At 37.9% G+C, this 24,148-nt stretch overlaps 1 pseudogene; it reads right to left on the bottom strand.

Annotated features, from left to right (window-relative positions):
* Positions 1-21,670: 21,670 nt before the first annotated feature.
* Positions 21,671-23,731, bottom strand: LOC101338559 (matrin-3 pseudogene; annotated as a pseudogene).
* Between the last annotated feature and the right edge of the window lie 417 nt (positions 23,732-24,148).

The following is a 24,148-nucleotide window of genomic DNA, read 5'->3' as shown; positions in this document are numbered from 1 at the left end:
GCATAAAACCCCATCAATAATCATCATATATAAATGGGAAAAGTTGATTAACAAACAAATTAAAATGGTTAACACATTTTAAAAATTACCACCACTAGTTTAAGAAATATAGATTAAAATAAAATAGCATTTCCCCTATAAAATTAGTAGAGATTTAAAAATAGCAATGTGAAACATTGATATGATGATACCCTCATTAAATGGTACTGTGTATATAAATTACAATTTCTTGAAAGTAGCAATAAAGCATCAATCTTAAACATGCTACACTCTTTTAACTAGTCTGGTCTCTGAGGATTGCAAGTTGTAGAAACTCTCACCTTACACCTGCTTAGGTCAAAAAAGAAATTATTATATCCTAGTTTTAGGATGGAATCTGCTACTGAAATTCTGTTATTAGGAATCTGCCTTTTTAAATCTCTAGCTTCTGCCTTTCCTCTGTGTTAGCTTCATACCAAGGTTGGCTCTCTCCGGTGGCAATAGAAAATTGGGATTGTATCAGATCACATTAGCAATCCCTAATGAAAGGGAATGACTCTTCCACAGTAGTTCTTAGAAAAACCAGGGCTGAATCTCGGTGCCTGTGTTGGGTCTCCCATTCAGTCCTGAATGAGTAACTGCAGCCAGGAGGGATGGAGATGACTTTACTCAAACATCTTGGGATACAAAGTGAGGTGCTGCCACCAAAAGGAGGGGAAAAAAGGCCAGTCAGGAAAAATCAATAGATACTACATAATTTCACCCTTTAATAACTCTCCTATGAATCAATGTTAAGAAATAATAGATGCAGATTTACATCAGTGTTTATTACAGCTTTAGTTTTAATGCTAAAAAACAGAAAACAAGAAAACTTAAACAATCTTATTGTCCAACAACAGGGAAATTGTAAATTAAGGGATATAAAGTGTTTTAGGGAGTCATTAAAATAATATTTTCAAATGGTTTTTAGTGCTTATGAGGAAAGAACATTTTATAATAGAAAGCCATAATAGCAGAATATGAGATAATTTATAGAGTATGATCTCACCTCTATAAAAAATGTGCAGAAAAAATGAGGAAAAACCTATTAAAATAATAATTAGTTCTAAGAACTGTTGGAATTCACTTATTCATAAAAATATTTTTGGAATGCTTATTTTATGGCAGGAATTTTTATTCAGAATATTGTTGTCTCTATAATTTCCATATTTTTACCTATGTTACAATAAGCAACTGAGAGGTGCGTTACATTTAGACTGAAATTCTAATAACCTTACTTAAACCCTTACTATGTTCCAAACATCATTCATCATGCTTTCAGGTACACTGTCTCATTCAATGTGTCCCTTATGAAATCAGTTGTCAGCCCTATTTGCTCCACGAGAGTATTTTTCTTCTATAGGAGCCATAAATAAAATCTGTTGATTGACAGAGTGATTCATTTGTTCATTCATCCAATCATCACCTATGAATTGTTGAAGAGATTAAAAAATAACCCCTAAATTTCCTAAAATTGGAAAGGTAAGAAAGCTTTTAAATTATCATAGGTCAGTGAACAGGTTTTTGCTATGATTAGAATATGTTAGTTATTCTTTGCTTTAAGTAAGTGAAGAGTTACACGAATGTCAGCAATTATGTCAAAGCCATTGTGTGTGAAGAGATTATATCCATGTATAGTAGCATTCAATTGCAATCATAAAAATCATTTATTATGTAAATTGTCTTTCTGCAAGATTTTGGAATTATTGTAATTCCTGTTATTAATGTTTAAATATATAATGTATATACATTATATATATATATATATATATATATATACTATATGTACATTAAATATATTCAGAGTTTATTTTCTACACATTTATTTATGAATAATTTTCATTCCATCTGCTGGCTCAAGTGGGATAAAAGGTTACAAAGTTTTCTGACCAAAGGATCTTCTGGTGGGAGTTTGTGGCTGCCACACCCTGAAATTTCAGATCATGAGAGGACATTATTTGGGGAGGCAGTACATCCAAACCTCCAAGGAGACTGCTGCAGCCAACTGTCACAAGAAAGAGATGTAGGCAGAGGTTTCTAGGTTGAAACCTCTGATGGGGTTGTCAACAGTAACTGTGAGAGAACGTTTTTATAGAGTGTCACAAAGCAGGCTGCAATGGCCTGGGGTAGTTTTTGAGCAGGACAGAGGAGAGACACTGCATGCTTATTATTTTCCCCACCTAACGCAAAGCAAGAAGGTGACAAATGCTGCCCATCTAAACGCAGAGCTTAGCGTGTCCAGATAACTTAATTCTTAGAGATTCACACACAACAGTTCACTTACTCCTCACTAAACCCTATAGGATAGGTACTATTATACAGATGAAGGAGCTTTTTTTCTTTTTTTTAACAAATGAAGGAAATGAGGCTTTGAAAAGTTACTTGACCAAGATCACACAGTTAGTAAATGCCTGAGCTCAAATTCATGCTCTGAATCCCAGGGTTGGTTTCTAAAATGCTGAAAGGAAACAGACGAGTTATACTTGATAGTGGTAGGTTTCCATTTTTATCTTCATAAAAAATGCATAATTTTTACACTGAAACTGAATAAATGAAATTTCTTTCAAGCTTACCTGATGTGTTTTTTTTTCTTTTAAGAAAGAAAGAACACATCTTTTAAGATGTGTTTAGCATCTTTTAAAATATCTTTGTTCTTGGAAGTTTTGGGCATGGGGGATAGTCTGTTAAATATTATAATCCAATTCCCTATACCACCCTGCTTGTATTGGTGCCAGCACATGGGGAATTCAGTCCTTCCAGCTGCATTTGCAATGCTTACCACTAGAGGGAGGGATCAGGCCATGGAGAGGAGCAGCAAGTCCACTAAGGAACTCCTTGGTCAATTCATTTATCGGCAGCTGGAAGTAGCCTGAGCAGAAACTGGGGAGCCCTTTGTTAGTAAAGACAGATGTCTTCTTGTTACCTGGAAGAGATGATTTTGCAACCTCAGTAAAGAGAAGAGCCAAGTTGTGGAGGCTTGAAGTGAGAGAGGCTAATATACTTAGTATCCTAGATTTGATCTTCAGCACTATTGACATTTTAGACCAGTTAATTCTTTGTTCCTGGAGGTTGTCCTGTGCACCATTAGAGGCTTAGCAGCATCCCTGGCCTCTACCTACTAGGCATCAGTGGCACTCTCTTTCCAACTGTGAAAATCAAAAATATCTGCAGACATTGCCACATGTCTCTCCAGGGGCAAAATTGCCCCTGATTGAGAACCACTGTCTCAGAGATCCAAAATCTCCTGAAGACTTGAGGCCCCAGGATAAATAAAATATTTCCTCTCCCTGGTGACTGGGGAATTCCTCAATTCAATGCTATGCATGGAAAAATGAGGTTAGTCCCGTGCATAAATGAAGCATGGATACAGAACAACACATATTGTAACACTAGTGAAAGTGGATAAGGAAGCAAGAAGCAGGTTGAAATTTTGCAATTAGGGAGAAAAAAGTAAGAACTGAACCCAAAGGGATGATAGGAATGATGTTAGGCAAGAAGGAGTTATCAGGCTCAAGAAGCAAAGCCTAGACTTCCCTCGCGGCACAGTGGTTAAGAATCTGCTTGCCAATGCAGGTGACGTGGGTTCGAGCCCTGGTCTGGGAAGGTCCCACATGCCACAGAGCAACTAAGCCCATGTGCCACGACTACTGAGCCTGTGCTCTAGAACCCGCAAGACACAACTACTGAAGCCCGCGCGCCTAGACCCCATGCTCCGCGACAAGAGAAGCCACCACAATGAGAAGCCCACGCACCACAACAAAGAGTAGCCCCCATTCACCACAACTAGAGAAAGTCTGTGTGCAGCAATGAACATTCATCACAGTCAAAAATAAATAAATTAATTAAAAAACAAATGTGTAAAAAGAAAAAGAAGTAGCAGATTGGTTCAAGAAGGCGGAGTAGAAGGACGTGCCCTCACTCCCTATTGTGAGAGCACCGGAATCACAACTAACTGATGAACAATTATCAACCGGAAGACACTGGAACTCACCAAAAAGGATACCCCACATTCAAGGACAAAGGAGAAACCGTAATGAGATGGTAAGAGGAGTGCAATCACAATAAAAACAAATCCCATAACTGCTGGGTGGGTGATTCACGAACTGGAGAACACTTATACCACAGAAGTCCACCTACTGGAGTGAAGGTTCTGAGCCCCACGTCAGTCTTACCAACCTGGGGGTTCGGCAACAGGAGGAAGAATTCCTAGAGAATCAGACTTTGAAGGCTGGCAGGATTTGATTGCAGGACTTCAACAGGGCTGGGGGAAACAGAGACACCATTCTGGGAGGGCACACAGAAAGTAGTGTGCACTTCGGGGCCCAGGGGAAGGAGCAGTGACACCATAGGAGACTGAACCAGACCTATCGGCAAGTGTTGGAGGGTCTCCTGAAGAGGCAGGGAGTGGCTGTGGCTCACTGTGGGGACAAGGACACTGGTAGCAGAAGTTCTGGAAAGTACTCCTTGGTGTGACTGCTCCCAGAGTCTGTCATTAGCCCCATCAAAGAGCCTGCAGGCTCCAGGGCAGGGTCGCCTCAGTCTAAACAACCAAGAGGGAGAGAACAGCCCCACCCATCAATAGACAAGTGGATTAAAATTTTACTGAGCTCTGCCCACCAGAGCAACACCCAGCTCTACCTACCCCCAGTCCCTCCATCAGGAAGCTTGCACAAGTGTCTTAGATAGCCTCACCCACAGAGGGCAGACAACAGAAGGAAGAAGAACTACAGTCCTGCAGGCTGTGGAATGAAAACCACATTCACAGAAAAACACCAGACAAAATGAAAAGGCAGAGGACTTTGTACCAGATGAAGGAACAAGATAAAACCCCAGAAAAACAACTAAATGAATTGGAAATAGGCAACTTTCCAGAAAAAGAATTCAGAATAATGATAGTGAAGATGTTCCAGGACCTTGGAAAAAGAAAGGAGGCAAAGATTGAGAAGATGCAAGAAATTTTTAACAAAGTGCTAGAAGAATAAAAGAACAAACACCTAGAAGGATTAAAGAACAAACAAACAGAGATGAACAATACAATAACTGAAATGAAAAATACGCTAGAAGGAATCAATAGCAGAATGAATGAGGCAGAAAAACGGATAAGTGACCTGGAAGACAGAATGGTGGAATTCACTGCTGCAGAACAGAATAAAGAAAAGAGAATGAAAAGAAAAGAAGACAGCCTAAGAGACCTCTGGGACAACATTAAACACAACAACATTTGCATTATAGGGGTCCCAGAAGGAGAAGAGAGAGAGAAAGGACCTGAGAAAATATTTGAAGAGATTATAGTTGAAAACTACCTTAACATGGGAAAGGAAATAGCCACCCAAGTCCAGGAAGCACAGCGAGTCCCATGCAGGATAAACCCAAGGAGAAACACACCTATGCGCACAGTAATCAAATTGACAAAAATTAAAGACAAAGAAAAATAAATGAAAGCAACAAGGGAAAAATGACAACATACAAGGGAACTCCCATAAGGTTAACAGCTAATTTCTGAGCAGAAACGCTACAAGCCAGAAGGGAGTGGCACAATATATTTAAAGTGATGAAAGGGAAGAAACTACAACCAAGATTACTCTACCCAGCAAGGATCTCATTGAGATTAAACGGAGAAATCAAAAGCTTTACAGACAAGAAAAGGCTAAGTGAATTCAGCATCACCTAACCAGCTCTACAACAAATGCTAAAGGAAGTTTTCTAAGTGGGAAACACAAGAGAAGAAAAAGAGCAACAAAAACAAACTCATAACAATTAAAAAATGGTCATAGGAACATACATATCAATAATTACCTTAAACATGAATGGATTAAATGGCCCAACCAAAAGATACAGGCTTGCTGAATGTATACAAAAACAAGATCCATATATATGCTGTCTACAAGACACCCACTTCAGACCTAGGGACACATAGAGACTGAAAGTGAGGGGATGGAAAATGATATTCCATGCAAATGGAAATCAAAAGAAAGCTGGAGTAGCAATACTCATATCAGATAAAATAGACTTTAAAATAAAGAATGTTACAAAAGACAAGGAAGGACACTACATAATGATCAAGGGACCAATCCAAAAAGAAGATATAACAATTGTTAATATATATAAACCCAAAATAGGAGCACCTCAATGCATAAGGCAAATGCTAACAGCTATAAAAGAGATAATCGACAGTAACACAATAATAGTGGGGGACTTTAACACCTCACTTACACCAATGGACAGATCATCCAAAATGAAAATAAATAAGGAAACAGAAGCTTTAAATGACACAGTAGACCAGATAGATTAACTTGATAATTATAGGATTTTCCCTCCAAAACCAGCAGATTACACTTTCTTCTGAAGTGCACACTGAATATTCTCCAGGGTAGATCACATTCTGTGTCACAAATCAAGCCTTGATAAATTGAAGAAAATTGAAATCATATTAAGCATCCTTTCCGACTACAATGCTATGAGATCAGAAATCAATTACCAGGGGAAAAATGTAAAAAACACAAACACATTGATGCTAAACAAAACGTTACTAAATAACCAAAAGATCACTGAAGAAATCAAAGAGGAAGTCAAAAAATACCTAAAGACAAATGACAACAAAACCACGACAATCCAAAACCTATGGGACGCAGCAAAAGCAGGTCTAAGAGGGAAGTTTATAGTAATACAATCCTACCTCAAGGAACAAGAAAAATCTCAAATAAACAATCTAACCTTACACCTAAAGGAAGTAGAGAAAGAAGAACCAACAAAACCCAAGGTTAGTAGAAGGAAAGAAAACATAAAGATCAGAGCAGAATTAAATGAAATAGAAAGAAAGAAAACAATAGCAAAGATCAATAAAACTAAAACCTTGTTCTTTGAGAAGATAAACAAAATTGATAAACATTGAGCCAGATTCATCAAGAAAAAGGGGGAGAGGACTCGTATTAATAAAATTAGAAATGAAAATGGAGAAGTTACAACAGACACCGCAGAAATACAAAGCATCCTAAGAGACTACTACAAGCAACTCTATGCCAATAAAATGGACAACCTGGAAGAAATGGACAAATTCTTAGACAGGTATAAGCTTCCAAGATTGAACCAGGAAGAAATAGAAAATATGAACAGACCAATCACAAGTAATGAAATTGAAACTGTAATTAAATATCTCCCAACAAACAAAAGTCCAGGACCAGAGGGCTTCACAGGCGAATTCTATCAAACATTTAGAGAAGAGCTAACACCCATCCTTCTCAAACTCTTCCAAAATATAGCAGAGGGAAGAACACTCCCAAACTCATTCTATGAGGTCGCCATCACCCGGATACCAAAACCAGACAGAGATACTACAAAAAAAGAAAATTATGGACCAATATCACTGATGAATATAGATGCAAAATTCCTCAGCAAAATACTAGCAAACAGAATCCAGCAACACATTAAAAGGATCATACACCATGATCAAGTGGGATTTACCCCAGGGACGCAAGGATTCTTCAATAGACACAAATCAATCAATGTGATACACAATATTAACAAACTGAAGAATAAAAACCGTATGATCATCTCAATAGATGCAGAAAAAGCTTTTGACAATATTCAACACCAATTTATGATTAAAACTCTCCACAAAGTGGGCATAGAGGGAACATACCTCAACATAATTAAGGCCATATACAACAAACCCACAGCAAACATCATTCTCAGTGTTGAAAAATGAAAGCATTTCCTCTAAGATCAGGAACAAGACAAGGATGTCCATTCTCACCACTTAGTCAACATAGTTTTGGAAGTCCTAGCCATGGCAGTCAAAGAAGAAAAAGAAATAAAAGGAATACAAATTGGAAAAGAAGAAGTAAAACTGTCACTGTCTGCAGATGACCCTATACTATACATAGAGAATCCTAAAGATGCCACCAGAAAACTACTAAAGCTAATCAATGAATTTGGTGAAGTTGCAGGATACAAAATTAATGCAAAGAAATCTCTTGCATTCCTATACACTAACAATGAAAGATCAGAAAGAGAAATTAAGGAAACAATCCCATTTACCATTGCAACAAAAAGAATAAAATACCTCAGAATAAACCTACCTAAGGAGGTGAAAGACTTGTACTCAGAAAACTATAAGACACTGATGAAAGAAATTAAAGATGATACCAACAGATGGAGAGATATACCATGTTCTTGGATTGGAAGAATGAATATTGTGAAAATGATTGTACTATCCAAAGTAATCTACAGATTCAATGCAATCCCTATCAAATTACCAATGGCATTTTTTACAGAACCAGAACTAAAAATCTTAAAATTTATATGGAGACACAAAAGACCCCAAATAGCCAAAGCGGTCTTGAGGGAAAAAAACAGAGCTGGAGGAATCAGGCTCCCTGACTTCAGACTATATTACAAAGTTACAGTAATCAAGACAATATGGTACTGGCACAAAAACAGAAATATAGATCAATGGAACAGGATAGAAAGCCCAGAGATAAACGCACACACCTATGGTCAACTCATCTATGACAAAGGAGGCAAGGATATACAGTGGAGAAAAGACAGTCTCTTCAATAATGGTGCTGGGAAAACTGGACAGCTACATGTAAAAGAATGAAATTAGAACAATTCCTAACACGATACACAAAAATAAACTCAAAATGGGTTAAAGACCTAAATGTAAGACCGGACACTGTAAAACTCTTAGAGGAAAACATAGGAAGAACTCTCTTAGACACAAATCACAGCAAGATCTTTTTTGATCCACCTCCTAGAGTAATGGAAATAAAAAGAAAAATAAACAAATGGGACCTACTGAAACTTAAATGCTTTTGCACAGCAAAGGAAACTACAAACAATATGAAAAGACAACCATCAGAATGGGAGAAAATATTTGCCAATGAATCAATGGACAAAGGATTAATTTACAAAATACATAAACAGCTCATGCAACTCAATATTAAAAAAACAAACTACCCAATTTTAAAAATGGGCAGAATTTTGTAAAACTAGCAACAATAAAAATATTTCATGTACATGTTAAAAAAAAAAGGCAGAAGATCTAAATAGACATTTCTCCAAAGAAGACATACAGGTGGCTAACAAACACATGAAAAAATTGCTCAACATCACTAACTATTAGAGAAATGAAAATCAAAACTACAATGAGGTATCACCTCACACTGGTTAGAATGGGCATCATCAGAAATCTAGAAACAGCAAATGCTTGAGAGGGTGTGGAGAAAAGGGAACCCTGTTGCTCTGTTGATGGGAATGTAAATTGATACAGCCACTATGGAGAACAGTATGGAGGTTCCTTAAAAAACTAAAAATACAATTACCATGTGACCCAGCAATCCTACTACTGGGCATATACCCAGAGAAAACCATAATTCAAAAAGACACATGCACCCCAATGTTCATTGCAGCACTATTTACAATAGCTAGGTTATGGAAGCAACCTAAATGCCCATCGACAGATGAATGAATAATGATGTGGTACATATATACAATGGAATATTACTCAGCCATAGAAAAGGAATGAAACTGGGCCATTTGTAGGGATGTGGATGGACCTAGACACTGTCATACAGAGTGAAGTAAGTCAGAAAGAGAAAACCAAATATCATATATTAACTTATATATGTGGAATCTAGAAAAATTGTACAGATGAACCAGTTTGCAAGGCAGAAATAGAGACACAGATGTAGAGAACAAATGTATGGACACCAACAGGGGAAAGTGGTGGGGTGGTGGTGGTGGTAGGAATTGGGAGATTGGGATTGACATATATACACATATGTATAAAATAGATAACTAATAAGAACCTTCTGTATAAAAAATAATTAAATTAAGTTTAAAAAAAAGAAGAAGAAGAAGCAAAGCCTTCCACAATGGGAGAACTCTTAAGAGACATGTGCATGCATGGGAAAGGACTAAGTTCTCTGAGCCAATTCAAACTCACAAGCTTCCTCTTCCAGTATTTTCTGTCTCACTTGCCAGTACTGTTCTCCATTATGCTAGAATCCTTGGAGTCATTCTTTGCAGTCACTCCCTTCAGGAGAGAAGTGATTTAAATATGTTTCCATAGCTATTAGATACATTCTTGACCCACAGAACCTAGCTTACATTGAGCGTTGTAGTGAACTCTGCGTATTCCAGCAGGATGGCTACAGCTTCCTTACTTGCAAGCATGCTGGCCACATATAATGCAAAAGAAGTTTAATCAAGAGGAAAAAACACGTATTATGCAAGAGGACAAAACCAAACCGATAATATATAACTTCTAGAGCAAATGTATTCAAAGCCCCACATGTTCTTTTATGTCATATAGGGACTCATACTGCCAAGAGCTCTGTTTATATCAAAGGTAATATCCATGGATCCTGGGTTTTGACACCAACAGGCCAGTGGTTGGTGCTCCTGGTAGGCTCAAGTCCAGCCTTGGGTGGACAGCTCAGTCTAAGCTGTCCATTCAGTTCTCCTGAGGCCCTTTGAAGAAAGGATAGTGTAAGGATCCATCCCATCCAGTGATGAACACTTTTGTTAAAAAGATATGGTTTCTTGGGAATTCCCTGGCTGTCCAGTGGTTAGGACTCTGTGCTTTCACTGCCAACGGCACGGGTTCAATCCCTGGTCAGGGAATTAAGATCCCACAAGCCTTGCGGCCAAAAAAACCCCCCCAAAACAAAACAAAACAAACAAAAAACAACAACAACAAAAAACGATTTCTTATACCAAATCACTAAAAACCATTAGTTTGGCACATTCAAGGGTGTCTGACTTGAACATAGTTGCATTGTTTACTGAAGCAGGTCAGAGTAAGCAGGACTCAATGTTTATTAATTGATTATATGAAGAAATTAATGAGTGCATGCATGGCTACACTCAGAACTTAGAATATTCTAGTATTAACACTTCTACTTTTTTGAGTACTTGCTTCTGCTCTGGGAAGTAAAGGAATTTTAATCAGAGGATGGTGTTGGTGCTTGCCTAGATTCCTTTTGTTAGCCGAAGCACCCATCTTACAGGGGCTCCAGGTGTTAACTACTAACAAATCAAAGCTTCCCCTTTCTCTTATAGAGAAATTCTTACAGAGAATTGCCCTAGGTCAAGAGGCAGCCAGGAGCCACCTGACCTGCCTTGGAGGCTATACCTTCCCAAACTTGGCCAGTGACTGACTGACATAGGAGACCAAAAGTCAGCCCCTTCACCTCAAGGTGAAATCTGTGGTGTAATTCCTATTCCAGAGCTTCTCCATGGGATCAAAGCTATTGTTTAGCTGAGAATACGTCCCTGCCAGCTTTATTTTTCCCTGCCTATTCCTCTTCCCTCACGCCCCCCACCCCACTCCTGAGAACACTCCTCCAACAAGGCATTTGAATAGGTATCTCCACCTCTGACTCTTCTAGGGAACGTGGTCTCATCGATTGCACACTCAGAGCTACCAAGACCACATGTCAACATGAAATGGAGCAGGACCTATGGTCCTTGTCCTCCCCACCCCATGTCCTCAGCCTTCCTTTTTTCTGTGGAAAAACTTTAGCCAAAGAATAAGTTTAATCAGAGAAGTGAGAAAATGCAGGAACAAAGGAAAACGGTCAAAGGAGACCAAATAATAATAGTTTAGTCATTAAGTATAGTCAAGAACATTTAGTTCCTCCTTAAGGGCTATAGATAATATTCTGAGCCATATCATGTGAGCTGTCTTATAGATACTGAAACTCCCAGCAGGTGGAAGAAGTTAACTACATGATGACCAGGCTGTAGCCATGACATAAGATGCCACAATTCCGAGAACTGGCCTCAAAGAAATGGAAACAAACTGACCCTGGAACTGAAGATTAACTGTACCTGACATAGTCAAGATGACGCTGGTCAGACCACTGATGATGACTGTCAGAGCTGACTATACCGTTTCCACGTGTAGCCCCCTCCCTTTGTCTATAAAAGCTCTTGTCCCCTGATTGTCAAGGTCAGGGGGAGTCGGCCTTTGGACAGGTGTCCACCCTCCCCCCCTCCACTCTCCAGTTGCCAGCATCCAAAATAAAGCAAACTTTCCTTTCCACAAACCTGGCCTCTTTATTGGCTTTTGAGTGGCGAGCAGTCAGACCCCGCTTTTGGTTACAAACAGTGGTGTCTTTCCCAAGCTTTTCAGAAAAAAAAAAAGGAATGGCACAGCATCCCAATCACAGATAATTCTTTTTTTTTTTTTTTTTTTTTTGGCCGCACAGACGCGGGATCCTAGCTCCTGGACCAGGGATCGAACCCTTGCCCCTGCAGTAGAAATGCGAAGTCTTAACCACTGGACCATTAGGGAAGTCCCGCAGATAACTATTCTCCAGTTGTTTTGAAGTCACCGCCCTCATCTTACTTTAAACTTTTACTTAAAGTCAGTATTATCAGTAAATTCTTGGGTGAAAGCAATGTAATGGTAAGACCTGAGGACTGGTATTTGTAGAATGGTAGACTATACAGCTGGAAAGGACCTTAGAAGTCATCTAGCTTAACTTCTTATTTTACAAATGTGTTGATTGTGATACAAAGACATGATTTTCTCAGGGTGATACAGTTAGTGAGTGGCAAAGCTGGGATAGAACCAGGTTTCCAGTCTACCATTTTAGTGTTTTCTCCAAACCTCTCTCTTTCTTGTTAGTAACTGTGCTTACATGAGGGAATCTTAAAATTTGGGTGCTATGTAGGCAAGCTGGAAGAAATACCTTTTAAGCACTCAACATCATAAAATATTATTAAAATAAATTTAAGAACAATGTGATTGTAGGATGCTTGCTATATAGATCTTTATTTTTGAATCTTCTATAAAAATTAACTGAATTTTCTTGCTAGGGATAAATGCATTAATAAGACAAGATCCCATTTTCAGGAAGTTTTGGGGCTACTGTAGTGCTATAAGCAAGCTGTGGAGCCAGAGAGAGGTGGTAATTAATCTTACCTGGAAGAACCAGGGAAAGGTTCCCAGAGGAGGTAACATTTGAGACGGTCCTTGAAGAGTGAGTAGAATTTTGATAGGTAGAGAAGAGAGAAGGACATTATAGTTTAAAACAATAGAATGAGCAACTGCACAGATATTGGAAAGTTTGGGGCATGGAAAGCCTTCCCATGTGGCTGAAGTAGGTACATCTCAAGAAGAGAGGCTAGGAGCTTGACAGTTTGGATGAGATTGCTATGAAGGGTCTGGGATGCTGTACATAATGTTTTGTCTCCTGATTATAATGCCTTTCCATTCCTTCCCCCAATTTTCACCTCCGCATAAATTGTTTTATTCTTCTTTAGTTCTCATAGGGTATAGCACCATGCTGAATGCTTGGTAATATACACTTAAATCAAATTAGAGAAGGGGGAAAAAGAGAAGAAACCTGCAGCTGTCATCTTCATCTCCTTTCTCGGGTGTTAATGAAGAGAAATAAGATACAAAATCAGGAGATAAAACTGTAGCTTTGACACAAAGGTTAAACTGTCAATTCCTTAACTAATGAAGAAAAGAACCTGACATATTGAGCTTGTACTACTACTATTAACTATTACTGTTACTACTAAATATGTAAGCACTTTAGAATTGTCTAATTTAATTCTCACAATTTGCTCCATGAGATATATAACTGTAATTATCTCAAGTATAAAAATGAGAAACCTCAGGTATAGGAATTCAGTCACATGGCTAAGGTCACAGAACTACCCTGACATGGAGCACTATGAACAGTTTCATCTGTGCAAACGCTTCCAGGGTCTCATTCAGGATACCACATTATATTTAGTTGTCATATTTTCTTAAGCTCTTCTTGGCTGTGGCAGTTTCTCAGACTTGTTTTTGATGACCCTGACAGTTTTAAAGAATATTGTTTAGGTATTTTTTAGAATGTCCCTCAGTTATGGTTTTTCTGAGATTTTTCTCACTATTAGATGGATATTGTGGGTTTTGAGAGGAAGACTACAGAGTTAAAGTGCTGTTTTCATTGCATCATATCAAGGGTACATACCATTAACATGACTTAAACTACTGATGTTGACCTTGATAACCTGGTTGAGCCAGTGTCTGTCAGGTTTCTCCACAGTAAACTTTTCTTTCTCTCTTTCTCTCTTTCTCTTTCCATTCTCCACAGTAACCTTTTCTTTCTCTCTTTCCATACTGTAATTTTTGGAAGGCTGTCACTATGAATAGCCCACACTTGAGTGGGAGTCATGCTCTCTCTCCTTGAGGGCAAAGTATCTACATCAATTATTTGGAATTCTTATGCATGAGAGATTTGTGTCTTCTCCCCCACTTATTTATTTATTCAATCATTAATTTATGTTATTATGAACTTACAGACATTTATTTTATACTGTGTTATAATCCAACACTATTTTATTGCTCAAATTGTGCCAGTTTGGGCCATTGGGATATCTTTTAGTTGGCTTCTGTGTCCCTTTGACATACCCCCATCATTGCAGGTTTTTGTTCTATTTTGAGCACTTCCTTACTTTCTGACACTACAAGATAATCCAGTACATGTTGTCTATTGCCTAAGCCAGTCCTAGAATCAGCCATTTACCCAACGATCTCTTGTTCCTTTTACTGGAGAAGGATCTTAGAAACCAGATCTGAGTGCTAGTTGTGCTCTTTGCTTTTGAGGTGTTATGGCTTCCAGGCCCTCTCAGCTGATAGAGCAAGGAAATACCTATGTGTATACTGACCTGTGAATATATACATATCTAATAAATATTTCTATATGTAACCATCTGTATCTATATTAAGCTAAACATGAGTTCATACTGATATCTCCAACTTTAATCCACTACCACATGGATCATTCTCGCCTTCCCTACTTATCTGTAAACTCTCACTTCAGCAGTGAGACAATGACTCTCACCACTTGCCATCTATTTACTTAATTTTTCAATTCCAATGTAATGGATAGCAGTATTAAAATTGTTAACCTATACCACTGTGGAGAAAAAAACTTTATCAACTAGAGTGAATTGCTTATGTACATTTTTTTTTGCCTTTAGTTTTACAAACGCCACATATTTGCAAAGTTCTCAGGTCAGCACATTTCCCCCTCATCCTCTCTTATACTTTTCCTGCCCTTTGCCTGAAGTGGGATTCTTTAATTTTTCACATGGTTTGGAGTCTCAGAGGTGGGAGTGAATGACAAATGACATGCCGAACACCTACAGTGGAGCTTCTACCAGCAGGATTGGGTTAATGTCAGAAGGCGTGAAGGTGTTCCAAGTCCTTTTATTACTTTCCTCAGGGAAGAAATTGTGGGCCCGTGGTTAGACCCACTCATAATCCTCACACCTCATTTGGGGCACTAGGAGCAAGTTTCTCCTTACCCTTCACAGAAACAGAAAAAACAAAACTGATACCTAAACCAAGCTGTTATGAGCTGAGGATTTACACACTGCAAGAAATTCTCTTTCCTAGCAGAGATAGCAGCCTATTTTCTAGGAAAGGGCCATAGATGTTGATACTTCACTGAGTAAGAACAATAGACAAAAATCATGGCTCCTTAAGTTCACCTACAACCCATGTGGAGGAAAGAAATCATTACCTGGTGGTGGCAGATATTTCAAGTTCCGCAAATGAGATTTTTCTGAGGGTCTCCCGTAAGACATTCATCTCTTTGCACTAAAAAGATCACTCATACACACACAAAACGTTACAAAATATTTTCAGAGTCAACTAAATAACTTTGTGGATGAACTCATCCACACAATGAAAAGTTCTTGGGTTTTAAATTCCACATTTAGGGAGTCCTTTGGAAAAACACAATAGGATGGTTTAGAAATCAGTCTAGTCTAGGTGATTCTGGGAACACCCTCTTAGAATGCTAGTAATGTTCTCACCATTCTCAAAACAGTCCCTTAAGTACTACATTTTGAAGTGACTTAAGTTGTTGTTCTATGAGAAATTTGTTTTCTAGGCAATTTCCTATGGAAGTGGCAATTTTCATTCAACTACAGAGGATGATCCTGTTAAAGCCTCAGTATAGGTCATCCTCAGGAGAATTACTTATTGAGATGGTGAAGGAAATGTTGCTCCATAGCTACCCCATCACGATTGTTACATGGTGATCATTGGATAGATTTCTTCATAGATTGACTCTTTTAGCGCCTTGCTGGGACCATTTCCCATGTGTTACTTTTTAAGGTGACCATGAATTTTAATGGATATGTCTGTGTCCCTAGGTTTCACACCCATCAGCCCTATTATGTCCCTAGAGCAACAATGGATAAATCTGATAAAACTTTCTCAGGAAGCAACCAGATTCAACAATAGGATTTATATCTATTAGTTTTGCCAAATACATATAATATATATTAAATAAGTTACAGTATATAACATAATTATCTATCAATCTGATTCAACAATATGACATATCTATTAGTGTTGCCAAATATATATGGTATATATTAAATAATTTATAGTATACAATATATATTTCTCCATCAATCTATTTATCATTACTCTCTGCAGACAGCCTCCATTGTTTTGTAGCATATGGGAGTAGAAATTACATGTTCTTAGACGCCCTTGTCCAAATTTTCCCTTTATAAGTCTGAAACACCCTGACACACTACGTTTTTCCTCACTTAAGAGAAAATGTAGAAAAAAGTGACTTTTCTATTTTTTCTCAAATAAATTGCAGCAAGATTTATGTGTGCAATACTCAGTAGCTGTAATAATGACAGCTCTAGCCAGCAAGGTGAGTAGGTGGATTGGGTAGAACATAAACAAAATACAATACAAATATATTATTTGTATTATTGAGAATAGGATTGTTTTAAACTTCATACTGTGAAAATTGATTTCCTTTCATATGTTTTGTTATTAATTATTAAATGCCTTAATATGTTTTTCTATTTGGGCAAGTACCAGTAATATAATGTTTTACTGTTTAGAGATTAAATATAAGCCTTGATTAAAGAGCTGGTATAATCTAGAGGTTAAGAAGGCAGGCTCTGAAACCTGACTACATGGTTTTGAACATAGCACCATTATCTACCAGCTGGTATTGTGTGACCCTGAGCATGTTATTTATCTTTTTCCTGCCTCAGTTTCCTCTTTGGAAAAGTAGGGAAAAACGCAATTCTACATCACGGAGTTGTAGTGAGCTTATCAAATTAATTAATGTGTGTGAGATGGTTTGAATAAAGCCAGGCACGAATAAGTATTCAATAATGTTAGTTATGCATTATTGCAGTCTTACAATGCCACAATCTGTTTTAATTTGCGTGAACTATTCAGTACGTGTAACCAATAGAAGATACTGAATATATCAGTTTCTTAATCATCTGGATTATTATGTTAGGGCTTACAATAAAACTTGGAAGAAAATGAAAAATAAGATTAATTTTCTTTGAAATTATAAATTAAATATCTACCACCTCATAGAACAATAATCCATAATCTATGTTGTCATCCATATAAAGTTGGACCTTATTGTTCTCACTCTGAAATCAACCTGAACATGGTGTGTAATTGGAAAACAAACACACAAATGAAAAACATAATACAACATTCCTAAAAATTTAAAAAGCAACTTAATTCACCAATGTAACCCCCCCTAAAAAACCGCCAAAGAGGAGATTCAGTCATAACATACCAACAAAGTTCTTTGAATCCTCTTTTTTACCTATCTTTTAGAGTCCTGCCCCACATGGTAGAGAAGATCAACCTAAACTTTCATCCGCAATGCTTCAAACATCCCCTAAAGCGAGTCTGGATTGATCTTTAACTTTCTTGCCCTCCATTCCTTTATTTTTTCTTCTTTTCCATAATTTTCTTTTGCAAATCTTTGTCATCTCCAATTTAAAGCAATCCAACTGGCTCTGACTCCTTTCAATTCTTCCCTTGCCTGGTAACCTGACTGCCTAAGACCCAGGAATTTAACAGGCAAAAGAGAAATGTTTTTAGTGGGCAGGGAAAGAAAGAGGATATGAAAATATCTTATTATTTTTTTTTCTGCAGCAAATGGAGTTGTAAAACAGGAAAAAATCAGAATAAATGATAATTAATATAGATGCATACTTATATATATATTAATTATCCAGTCCTCAATTATGCTTACTATTCAACTGGCAAAATAAATATGAAAAAATAACTGTAATTACAAATTGTGGCTTCTTTAGACATATGGCAGGCTTAGTAAGACTAAGCTCTACTTTCAGAAAGAAAATGAAGATCAATTGATCCTAGTCAAAAAATGATATTTTACACCTTAAAATAGTTACATATTAGTGGTAAGTATAATTAAGCATGTGTTTTGGATAGTGTCCTTTATCTCTAAAAGTTGACAAAAATAATATTAAAATGCTGTTTCATCAGAATATTTAGTTGAGCTACCCTTTTTGAATCTTTGTATCATTTTTTGAATGATATTCCTTATTTTGTTTAAACAAAAAAATGAAAGAATGGAGAACTTAATGCCTTATCAATCAGGTGATTTTTTAAAATTCAGTAAGAAAGAATTTCTGCTACTTTGAAACATTCTATTGGAAAGTGAAAGAGAAAGGAAGGGTCAGAATAGCAATACTGACTAGTACCCAGTTCAGTAAATCTTATTTACTTTCTAGTTTCTCTGACACAACTTATTCTGATACCTCATTTCATCATGAGAAAGTATAATCAGGAGTGGATAATTTGATACAATGTTATTACCAAGTGATAAAATGTTTGATTGCTTTATATTATTGCCTAAACACATCCCAAAATGAGTTTTTAGATTAGGAATACGTTTTGAGGTATTATATTATGTTACAGACTGTGAAGTCATTTGAAAAATGTTTGAGGTTTAAATGAAGATAAATCAATAGTTGAAAATATTGTTCATATAAAAAAGCTAGGGATTTTATCCTAGGCATGAGACTGACACTTCTTTTGATTCATATTTACAAACAACTTACTGAAGGGTCAAAAATACAGGTTTCTCTGAGCATACCTTTGAATATTTCGAAGAAAGTTATGAGCATGTTGTTATTCTCTACCACAAGGAAGCATTTTTCTGAAATACATTGGTCCTCTAAAATAAAAATGAACACAATCAATAGCAAGGGTTTCTGAACCTCAGCCTAGTATCTGACTATTTTGCTGCAGATTATCAAACTTTTATTCAAAGCCTTACCAGCTAGGTATCAAAATGCATTATTTGTCTTCACTTTTGGCCTTAGACAACAGTTTAAAGTAGATCTAAGGATTAGACCTTTGGGAAAAAATGAATCATTCAGTTCTTCCCTGTATAACTTATTGTCTCCACCACAACTACATATTAACAGTTTTTCATAGTGAGTATAAGTAGTGCTTTATGTTTAACTATGAGAAAAGTTAGCCCAGAAAACAAAACAATGGGCTTCCCTGGTGGTGCAGTGGTTAAGAATCCGCCTGCCAATGCAGGGGACACGGGTTTGAGCCCTGGTCCGGGAAGATCCCACATGCCGTGGAACAACTAAGCCCGTGCACAACTACTGAGCCTGCGCTCTAGAGCCTGCAAGCCACAACTACTGAGCCTGCTGAAGCCCATGTGCCTAGAGCCCGTGCACTGCAACAAAGACGAGCCACAGCAATGAGAAGCCTGTGCACCACAATGAAGAGTAGCCCCTGCTCGCCGCAACTAGAGAAAGCCTGCACGCAGCAATGAAGACCCAACACAGCCAAAAATAAATAAATACATTAAAAAAGCAAAACAAAACTGTTGCTGCATGAGAGGATAAGTTCTCATTTAGGTACTATTATAAAATCTGAGCTATTTAGAGAAAATTCTGTCACCCTTAGCCAAGTTGTCAGATAATGTTTTAAGACTTATTCCACAGGGCTATTCTTAATTACTGTTAGTCACGTTCAGTAGCTTCTGAAGATATACGCAGAATATAAAGTTGTGTCATAAATTATGGTCATTACCACAGGAGTGACAATACACAGGATACAATTTAATAGGCATTTTTATGCTTCTCTTCTATTGGCTGCTTTTTACACCCATATGAAATTATTCTTCTGTAATACTTAAAGGAAAGGGAAGCAAGGACTTGCCTGGTAGTCCTGTGGGTGCTCTCAATCAGGTGGCCCGGGTTTGATCCCTGGTCAGGGAACTAGATCTCGCATGCATGCCGCAACTCAGAGTTCACATGCCTCAACTAAGAAGTAGGCATGCTGCAACTAAAAAAAAGAGATCCCGCATGCCGCAACGAGGATCCTGCGTGCCGCAATGAAGACCCAGCGTAGCCTAAATAAATAAATATTTTTAATGAATAAATAAATAAATAAATAAAAGGGAAGCAAAGAGTTCAACATAGTGAGAGGCAATTGTGGTTCTCAACTGCCAAGACTAATTATGTGTTTTGTTTCTGCCGAAAACTAAACAGCAAGATACTGAATTAATAATGGGCAGAATCTTGGTTGTCATTTACCGTTTACCCACAGGTCCCTGAGGTTGTCTGCTCTGTTCTGAAATGTGAAGTAGCTGATGGCAGGGTATCTTCTTCACTGGGATTCTATTCCTTCCTTTAAGTCTATCTAGTGCTACTGAAAAAGAAATCACTAGCCCTAACAAATTTGCCCTGGGGAAGCTCTGTCTTGATATCAAAAAGTAGGACCAGATTTTTGGTAGGCATAGGCTAATTAGCAAGCAACAGAAGAACATATAAAATCTGCTTTTTTTCATTGGTTTACTAACTTGGAAAATAATGTTTCCAGACTATTGGACAAGGTAGAGACATTATCAAAGATTTTATGAATTATAACATCCTTCCCCAACCTGTCAAGCTAAGAAAAATAATGAAGTATTGATAGAATAAATTAATTATGTGACATTAGGTAGAACAGTGTAAGTTTGCATTTACAATGATTAAATTTGAGGGAACAAATTTTCTTTTACCTTATGCTTTTATTCTAACATTTGAACCAAGTTTTTTGTTTGTTTTTTTTAACTGCCTTTTGGGGGTTCTTGATTCTTTAGTTAGTAAGTGGATAACACTGTATTTTATGTGTCTTAAAAGCACTTTTTTCTTTCCATATGCCATGGCTTGTAGCTACTTGAATGCAAATACTTATAATACTATGCTAGTCTTTTCCTTATGTCTACTGCAAGCAATTGAAGTGGTGATGAGTATCAATGACCATTGTTGTTGTATTCTATGTCTCGAGAGTTGAAGTAAGGCCTAAACATGATTCAGACAAAACTACACAGGAAGCCAATGTGACACCTATTACATATATTAAAAATACAGAGATTTTGGATTCTATCACTATCTTTGTAATCTGTAAACTGTAAAAGTGCTAGGTTTATAATTTTATTCATACCACTCTCATGTCCTTCTTGCTATCACTTCTTGGATTAAAAAAAAAATTGGTTGAGGAAGCAAAACTCAGTGACCATCTTTCATATTTTACTGCTATTAAAACCTTCAGGGCTTATATGATTTTCTTTGTACAAGTAAATATATTACTGTAGACTTTATCTTAGAGATAATTTGTTCAAATAAGCAAATCAATAAATATTATTGAGTCAAGGAAGGTGAGCTACAGTTGGCTGATTGCCAAGAAACCTCACAGGACTGCACTACCTTGGAGAATTTACTACAGCGTGACAATAAGGTCTGACGCAGTGTTTCAGGCTGCTAAGATTTAAAATATTTTTGTCAATGGGCCACAGTTGGAAAACCAAAAGCTCACTCAAAGTAGATCAAGCAAATCAGATTCAAGAAGTATGTTAGGTTCTTGTTCTGACTGGTCATCCTTTGTATCTTTTTCACCATCTTCACCTGACTTCTCTTCTTGTTCTTTACCTTCAGTTGTACTTTCAGTCTTCTGGGAACCATCAGTTTTGGATTCCTTATCACTTGGAGATTCTTTGCCATCTGGAGAGTAAGATCTTCTCTGGGATTTATCTTTTTTCAGTAAGTCAATGCCTCTGTTGGGAGTCCTAAGTACCATTGTTTTGTATTTTTCAGACAGGTCAACTTTTACATATCTCCCTTGAAACCAAAGGGCCTTTTTCAAACAGTGGTCAACCATTGCCATTGCATCTTCTCTGGTCTCCATCTCAATAAAGGCCTTTATTCTTTTATACTTCTAGGATAAATTAACTCTCACTGGCTTGCCAAATACTAATGCTGGTATAGCTGTATAATAATCCACTGCAGCCTGAGCATCTTCTGTGGTTGCCATTTCAATAAATGCCTCATTAATTTTATTTAGAATCAGATGATTTGAATAATTCCAAATGGTTCCACCAGCTGTAATAGTTGATATCTCAAGTTTTTCCCTTGCCAGACATCCATGATGTGAACAACTCGGCTAGTTCCCACTCTGCATGTGTCTTGGTCCTTGCAGGTTTCCATTTCCAGCACCCAGATTTCCTCTTGGTCCAACTGCTGGTCCCCCAAGATGAAATGAGGGAGGTGGAGGTCCCAGAATTCCTGGTGCTGGGTTTGTACATTGCTGCAACATGAATGGATCACCCATTGTATGTCCTATATCTTTGTTAGGGTTCCATTCTGGGTAGATTTCAAGAAGAAGCTGGCATCAACAACTGTGACTTGCTCCATTGATATGTTGACTCCACTCCTTATTAGAATGAACTGGCAAATCACATATAGAGCACAGATGGGGATAACCCTTTGGTAAGAGTCCCTGGAAGTCTTCTATATTGCTACTTGGAGGAGCACCCCTCTTTTTCTCAAACAGAGATCTCTCTTGTAAGAGGCCAGGACCATGTCCCATTCTCTCATACTCACTGTCAAATTTATGATAGTTACGTGAGGTCTCACCAAAAAAAGAATCATCCCTACACCTTTCTCCATCTCTTAATCTGTCATCTTCATAATCCATTCTGTCATAATAACCAGATTCTTGCAAATGACTTCCACAGTCATAACCAAGCACTGGGTTGAAACTAGGACCATGATCATCAAAACTATCTCTTCTTGGGCTTCCCTGGTGGCGCAGTGGTTAAGAAACCGCCTGCCAATGCATGGGACACGGGTTCGATCCCTGGTCTGGGAAGATCCCACATGCTGCGGAGCAACTAAGCCCGTGAGCCACAACTACTGAAGCCTGCCCGCCATGCTCCGCAATAAGAGAAGTCACTGCAATGAGAAGCCTGTGCACTGCAAAGAGGACCCAACACAGCCAAAAAAAACCCCCCCAAAACAAAAAAAAACTATCTCTTCTAAAGTGCTTCTTTTCTTTCCAATCGTCCCTAGGTACTCTGTATGGTGGCTCCCATGTAGCAGATCTGCCATCTCTACCATAACTCAATGTAGGGCCTTCTTCAGTTCTCCTCCTTTCAAGTTGTAGAAGGATTGGGGGCAAGTTCTCAGGAGTAATCTTGTCCTCTGGATAACGACTCAGTTCATCTAAGTCTCTAGCAGACAGACCAAAGCTGGCCAAAATGTTACTGGGCTGGTATGCACCTCCACGGTGCTGAGAAGACAAAGGGAGGGGACCTCTACTTCCAATGTTAAATACAGAAATCAAATTATGGGAAGAAGTACTAGCAGAAGACAGTGCACTATGGGCTCCTTGTTGATTCAATGAAGAACTCATTCCAAGATTTGTCAAAGTAGCAAGGTGTGCAGTACCCTGGTTCATTCTTCCAAGAGACGCTGGCATACTTAAAGACTGGGTAGCAGCAGCAAGAAGGCCTATTCCTGCTGCAGACAGGTCACGCCCACGGCCCTGCGAGTCGCTACCAAGAGACGACTGCTGGAATGACTTGGACATTGTAGAACTATCTCTTGTCTAGTTTATAGATTACATTTTTTTAAAAAAAAAAGATGGCTACAAAGAAAGCTCAAACTAGAAAACTAGGTTAACTTTGCTTCAAAAAATGGTAATGCCAAGAAAAAGGATCAATAATGACTGTAGAATCTTCTTCAAGCTGAGAACCAGCAGACAACTCTCAGTCCCATTTCAGCACGCGCCAGGCCCCTCCCCCTACTCAGCGCGTGCACGTCGCTCGCACTCTCAGCAGTGGTCGTTGTTCTCTCGCGATAATTTTTAAACAGTATTTGAAAAAGTGGGAAATAACTTACTGAATAACAACTTTGTGCCAGGAACTATGCTAGTTGCTTATGTGCCATCTCACTTAATCCCCACAATTCACGGCCCTGTGAATTAGGCATTATACCCTTCCTTACAGATTAGGAA

This window comes from Tursiops truncatus, chromosome 12 (assembly GCF_011762595.2).
Source record: "Tursiops truncatus isolate mTurTru1 chromosome 12, mTurTru1.mat.Y, whole genome shotgun sequence".
Taxonomy (NCBI): domain Eukaryota; kingdom Metazoa; phylum Chordata; class Mammalia; order Artiodactyla; family Delphinidae; genus Tursiops; species Tursiops truncatus.
The sequence above is the reverse complement of the archived record's forward strand: the minus strand, read 5'-3'. Positions and strand labels throughout refer to the sequence as shown.